General features: G+C 39.2%; 1 pseudogene; it reads left to right on the top strand.

Moving 5' to 3' along the window:
* The window catches only part of LOC116467827 (ankyrin repeat domain-containing protein 18A-like), a 76,548-nt pseudogene that overhangs the window by 44,222 nt on the left and 25,388 nt on the right, over positions 1–6,938 (top strand).

Here is a 6,938-nt window from a genome sequence, read left to right as displayed (position 1 = left end):
TTATTTGCATAGAGGTGTTTGTAGTATTCTCTGATGGTAGATTGTATTTCTGTGGGATCGGTGGTGATATCCCCTTTTTCGTTTTTTATTGCATCTATTTGATTCTTCTCTCTTTTCTTCTTTATTAGTCTTGCTAGCGGTCCATCAATTTTGTTGATCTTTTCAAAAAACCAGCTCCTGGATTCATTAATTTTTTCAAGGGTTTTTTGTGTCTCTATTTCCTTCAGTTCTGCTCTGATTTTAGTTATTTCTAGCCTTCTGCTAGCTTTTGAATGTGTTTGCTCTTGCTTTTCTAGTTCTTTTAATTGTGATGTTAGGGTGTCAATTTTGGATCTTTCCTGCTTTCTCTTGTGGGCATTTAGTGCTATAAATTTCCCTCTACACACTGCTTTGAATGTGTCCCAGAGATTCTGGTATGTTGTGTCTTTGTTCTCGTTGGTTTCAAAGAACATCTTTATTTCTGCCTTCATTTCATTATGTACCCAATAGTCATTCAGGAGCAGGTTGTTCAGTTTCCATGTAGTTGAGCGGTTTTGAGTGAATTTCTTAATCCTGAGTTCTAGTTTGATTGCACTGTGGTCTGAGAGACAGTTTGTTGTAATTTCTGTTCTTTTACATTTGCTGAGGAGAGCTTTACTTCCAACTATGTGGTCAATTTTGGAATAGGTGTGGTGTGGTGCTGAAAAAAATGTATATTCTGTTGACTTGGGGTGGAGAGTTCTGTAGATGTCTATTAGGTCCACTTTATGTAGAGCTGAGTTCAATTCCTGGATATCCTTGTTAACTTTCTGTCTCGTTGATCTGTCTAATGTTGACAGTGGGGTGTTAAAATCTCCCATTATTATTGTGTGGGAGTTTAAGTCCCTTTGTAGGTCACTGAGGACTTGCTTTATGAATCTGGGTGCTCCTGTGTTGGGTGCATATATATTTAGGATAGTTAGCTCTTCTTGTTGAATTGATCCCTTTACCATTATGTAATGGCCTTCTTTGTCTCTTTTGATCTTTGTTGGTTTAAAGTCTATTTTATCAGAGACTAGGATTGCAACCCCTGCCTTTTTTTGTTTTCCAGTTGCTTGATAGATCTTCCTCCATCCCTTTATTTTGAGTCTATGTGTGTCTCTGCACGTGAGATGGGTTTCCTGAATACAGCACACTGATGGGTCCTGACTCCTTATCCAGTTTGCCAGTCTGTGTCTTTTGATTGGAGCATTTAGCCCATTTACATTTAACGTTAATATTGTTATGTGTGAATCTGATCCTGTCATTATGATGTTAGTTGGTTATTTTGCTCGTTAGTTGCTATTGTTTCTTCCTAGCCTCGATGGTCTTTACAATTTGGCATGCTTTTGCAGTGGCTGGTACCGGTTGTTCCTTTCCATGTTTAGTGCTTCCTTCAGGAGCTCTTTTAGGGCAGGCCTGGTGGTGACAAAATCACTCAGCGTTTGCTTGTCTGTAAAGTATTTTATTTCTCCTTCACTTATGAAGCTTAGTTTGGCGGGATAGCAAATTCTGGGTTGAAAATTCTTTTCTTTAAGAATGTTGAATATCGGCCCCCACTCTCTTCTGGCTTGTAGAGTTTCTGCTGAGAGATCAGCTGTTAGTCTGATGGGCTTCCCTTTGTGGGTAACCCGACCTTTCTCTCTGGCTGCCCTTAACATTTTTTCCTTCATTTCAACTTTGGTGAATCTGACAATTATGTGTCTTGGAGTTGCCCTTCTCGAGGAGTATCTTTGTGGCGTTCTCTGTATTTCCTGAATCTGAATGCTGGCCTGCCTTGCTAGATTGGGGAAGTTCTCCTGGATAATATCTTGCAGAGTGTTTTCCAACTTGGTTCCATTCTCCCCATCATTTTCAGGTACACCAATCAGACGTAGGTTTGGTCTTTTCACATAGTCCCAAATTTCTTGGAGGCTTTGTTCATTTCTTTTTATTCTTTTTTCTCTAAACTTCCCTTCTCTCTTCATTTCATTCATTTCATCTTCCATCAGCGATACCCTTTCTTCCAGTTGATCGCATCTGCTACTGAGGCTTCTGCAGTCTTCGCGTAGTTCTCGAAACTTGGCTTTCAGCTCCATCAGCTCCTTTAAGCCCTTCTCTCCATTGGTTATTCTAGTTATCCATTCTTCTAATATTTTTTCAAAGTTTTTAACTTCTTTGCTATTGTTTTGAATTTCCTCTCGTAGCTCAGAGTAGTTTGATCGTCTGAAGCCTTCTTCTCTCAACTCATCAAAGTCATCCTCCATCCAGCTTTGTTCCGTTGCTGGTGAGGAACTGCGTTCCTTTGGAGGAGGAGAGGTGCTCTGTTTTTTAGAGTTTCCAGTTTTTTTGTTCTGTTTTTTTCCCCATCTTTGTGGTTTTATCTACTTTTGGTCTTTGATGATGGAGATGTACAGATGGGTTTTTGGTGTGGATGTCCTTTCTGTTTGTTAGTTTTCCTTCTACCAGACAGGACCCTCAGCTGCAGGTCTGTTGGAGTTTACTAGAGGTCCACTCCAGACCCTGTTTGGCTGGGTGTCAGCAGCGGTGGCTGCAGAACAGCGGATTTTCGTGAGACCACAAATTCAGCTGTCTGATAGTTCGTCTGAAAGTTTTGTCTCAGAGGAGTACCCGGTTGAATGAGGTGTCAGTCTGTCCCTACTGGGGGGGTGCCTCCCAGTTAGGCTGCTCAGGGGTGAGGGACCCACTTTAGGAGGCAGTCTGTCCGTTCTCAGATCTCCAGCTGCGTGCTGGGAGAACCACTACTCTGTTCAAAGCTGTCAGTCAGACAGGGACCTTTAAGTCTGTGGAGGTTCTTGCTGAGTTTTTGTTTGTCTGTGCCCTGCCCCCAGAGGTGGAGCCTATAGAGGCAGGCAGGCCTCCTTGAGCTGTGGTGGGCTCCACCCAGTTCGAGCTTCCTGGCTGCTTTGTTTACCTAAGCAAGCCTGGGCAATGGCGGGCGCCCCTCCCCCAGCCTCGCTGCCGCCTTGCAGCTTGATCTCAGACTGCTGTGCTAGCAATCAGCGAGACTCCGTGGGCACAGGACCCTCCGAGCCAGGTGCGGGACACAATCTCCTAGTGTGCCGTTTTCCAGGCCCGTTGGAAAAGCGCAGTATTGGGGTGGGACTGACCCGATATTCCAGGTGCCGTCTGTTTCCCCTTTCTTTGACTAGGAAAGGGAACTCCCTGACCCCTTGCGCTTCCCGAGTGAGGCAATGCCTCGCCCTGCTTCGGCTCGCGCACAGTGCGCTTCACCGACTGTCCTGCACCCACTGTTAGGCACTCCCTAGTGAGATGACACCGGTACCTCAAGCAGAAATGCAGAAATCATCCGTCTTCTGTGTCGCTGGGGCTGGGAGCTGGAGACCGGAGCTGTTCCTATTCGGCCATCTTGGCTCCACCCTCAAGAATGAGCTTCTTACTGACTAACTTTGTAAAATGCAAATTAAATTCAATACCTTAAAAGATAAGTTCCATGAGACAAGAGATACTCTCAGAAAAAAGTGATTGGCTTTAGAAACTGTATGAAACGACCTAAGCCAAACACAACAGCAAATAGAGGAAATGAAAGAGATGTATCAAAATGCAGAAGCTAAAGTGAGTAAATCCACTGGAAAGTGGAACTGTGTAGAAGAGAGGATGTGTGAACTCCAACGTGAAAATCTGTGCCTTGAACAGCAACTAGATGATGTTCATCAGAAAGAGGATTATAAAGAGATAGTAATTAATATCCCAAGAGGCTTTATTGAGAGTGGAAAGAAAGACCTCCTGCTAGAAGACAAAAATAAGAAGCTAATGAATGAATATGATCATTTAAAAGAAAGTCTCTTTCAATATGAGAAAGAGAAAACAGAAAGAGTAGTAAGTATCAAGGAAGATAAATATTTTCAAACTTCTAGAAAGAAAATTTAAACATTTGGTTCTGAATACATGTTGAACCTAGTTGAATATAAAAATCAATAGATAAAAAGTGTGTTTACTGTAGTGTATAATTCCATTTACATGAAACATCCAGAAAAGATAAATGCATGAGACAAAAAGTAGATGAATGTTTGCCAAGGGCTGGGGTTGGAAGCTGATAGTGACTGCTAATGGGCGTGAGGGACCTTGCAGTGATGGAAATGCTCTAAAGTTGGATTGTGGAGATGGCTGCACAACTCAGTAAATGTACTAAAAATCTTTTAACTTCATGTTAAAACAGATACATTCTATAGTATGTAAATATATTTCAACAAAGCTTTTTAATAAAAAAAGGAAAAATGTGTTTACTATAGCAGCTTAGAAACATACCTTGTTTCGAGGAAATAAAAGGTAGAGGTGAGAGATGATTTACTTTGAGAAAAGACATGGTGTCACCTATGAAATTTTAATAGGCACAGTCATATTTTAAGGTAGATAGTCCTGTACTGCTGAAATAATAATTTTAATGTCTTTATGTTGTTACATGTTAAGACCATGATGAAGTTATAAATGGAAATGTTTACACCTGAAATGAATATTTTCAAATTAAAATTGAATTAAGTGATTTGCTTCGACACTTAATTATAGATTTCCCAGATGAACTGAAATGTATTGTTGTGTCTTGTAATATCTTGCTTTAAGTAGCTTTTTATATATTTTAGTTGTATAGCTATTTATTATTATTTGTATTAATTTAACTTAAATCTGAAAATACATCAGTCTCAAATTATGTATTTTTATGACCACGTAATGTTTTAAAGGCACCTACTTGTTATAAAATTATAATTTAGGGTAAATATGGTAAATTTTAGCAAAACAATATTTGATTTAGTCTTCCCACTGGTATTAATTTACTTTGAATATTTTTATTAATAATTAGCTCATAATTTTTATTTCAAGGCTCAATGACTATCATTTGAATATAACTTTGTCCAGTACAAAGATACTGTAGCTGCCTGTGATTTATGAGTTAGGCATTAGATCCCCATTTTCAGACTAAAGAGGGGTGGCAGGCTTCATGTACAGTGGGAATGGAGTAATGACAGGAAGGAGTTGTAGGAGCTTGAAGTCAGAGAGGGAGGTAGAGGCCTGTTTACCTAGGGCCTCAAAGGCCATTGGAATTTTACTTTTATTCTGAGACAGGAATCTGTTGGAAGGATTTGAACAGGTGATTGAATATGTTAGGAACTTTGAGGTGGAGTTGAGCTTCTAAGATGATTGAATGGTGGGATGAATCTGTTGTATTAAGAGAATACCAATTTGGCAGGAGGATAACACATTCTGCATCCCTCACTGAATTCAGTAATAAATAAAAGTGTGTACATGTGATGAAAAGAAGGTGAATTGATGTGTGTGGTGATAACTTTCAAAGTAGGTATGTTAGAGTTAAATGTTATTAATATAATTTAATAATAAGGCAATTTATAAAATCAGTAACAAAAATATTTTATCAGGTGGTTGTGAGACAACTTCAACAAGAAGTGGCTGATTCCCTTAAAAAATTAACTATGTTAGAGTCTCCACTGGAAGCTACATCACGTTGTCACATTAATTTGGATGAGACGGAGGCCTCAAAGAAGAAATTATTTCAAGTGGAAAGTCAAGTATGTATGGAATTTAACATGTCGACAGTTATTCTGTAGCTGGTTGAATTATATAACATGTTTTAGGATACTAATTCTGGCAGAAGCTTGATTTTGTACTTTCATTATAATTATTTCCATTTTACTATCTTTATAATGTACTTATTTTTTTATATTGTGACTTTTGTTCTACCATTTTGAAAAATGATTGCATACCTTTACTCTTACGATATGTATCCTTGGAAAAGTTGATAATTATACACCATTCCTCAGAGAAAATTGACTTTTTTCCTGTTAAACGTATTTTCAAGTAATTTTTGTATTGCTATGATGACGCAGGCCAGATTAAATCAGAGGACAATGTTTAATGGAATGTTCCAGAAAATTGTCTTATTTTTTCACTTTTATGAATGGACACAGAATCTGTGTCTATTTATTTCACAGATTCTATGTTAACTTGTACAGAAAGGCCATTATACTCTTCTTTGAAGTGTACATGTTTTATGTAAATTTACAAGCTATTTGAAAAGTTAGGCATTTTCTTTATTTACCTTTTATTTAAAATATACTATAAAAGTGCAGGAATATTTACATCTGATATATAGTATGTACATCAAAAACTGAGAGCTGAGAAAATTATCTTGATGTTGCCATTGGATTTTAAAAACAGTTTCACTGAGATATAATTCATGTATCAGACAGTTCAACCATTTAAAATGTGCAACTCAGTATCTGTTAGTATATTCACAGCATTTTCATCACCCTGAAAAGCAACGCCACATCTCCTAGGCATGACTGCAACCTTCCTCCATGTCCCTTCACCTGCCCCTGTTGTAGGCAACCACCATCTACATTTGTCTCCATAGGTTTGCCTGTTCTGCATATTTCACATACATAGAGTTAGACAACATGTAGTCCTTTGTGGCTGGCTTTTTCACTTAGCATAATGTTTTCAGAATTCATGAATTTTTTTTTTTTTTTTTTTTTTTTTTTGAGACGGAGTCTCGCTCAGTCGCCCAGGCTGGAGTGCAGTGGCGCAATCTCGGCTCACTGCAAGCTCCGCCTCCCGGGTTCACGCCATTCTCCTGCCTCAGCCTCTCCGAATAGCTAGGACTACAGGTGCCTGCCTCTACGCCCGGCTAATTTTTTGGATTTTTAGTAAAGACGGGGTTTCACAGTGGTCTCGATCTCCTGACCTCGTGATCCGCCTGCCTCAGCCTCCCAAAGTGCTGGGATTACAAGCATGAGCCACCGCGCCTGGCGAATTCATGAATGTTTTAGCACACATTGGTAGTTTATTTCTTCTTATAGTTAAATGATATTCTATTCCATGGCTATACTGGTTTTCCATTCATTCATCAGCTGATGGACCTTTAGGTTAGTTTCCACTCTTTAGCTATTATGAAAAATGCTGCTGTG

This window comes from Hylobates moloch, unplaced genomic scaffold, assembly GCF_009828535.3.
Source record: "Hylobates moloch isolate HMO894 unplaced genomic scaffold, HMol_V3 SCAFFOLD_5, whole genome shotgun sequence".
Lineage (NCBI taxonomy): Eukaryota > Metazoa > Chordata > Mammalia > Primates > Hylobatidae > Hylobates > Hylobates moloch.
Note: the sequence above shows the minus strand (reverse complement) of the source record. Positions and strands in the feature narration are given on the sequence as shown.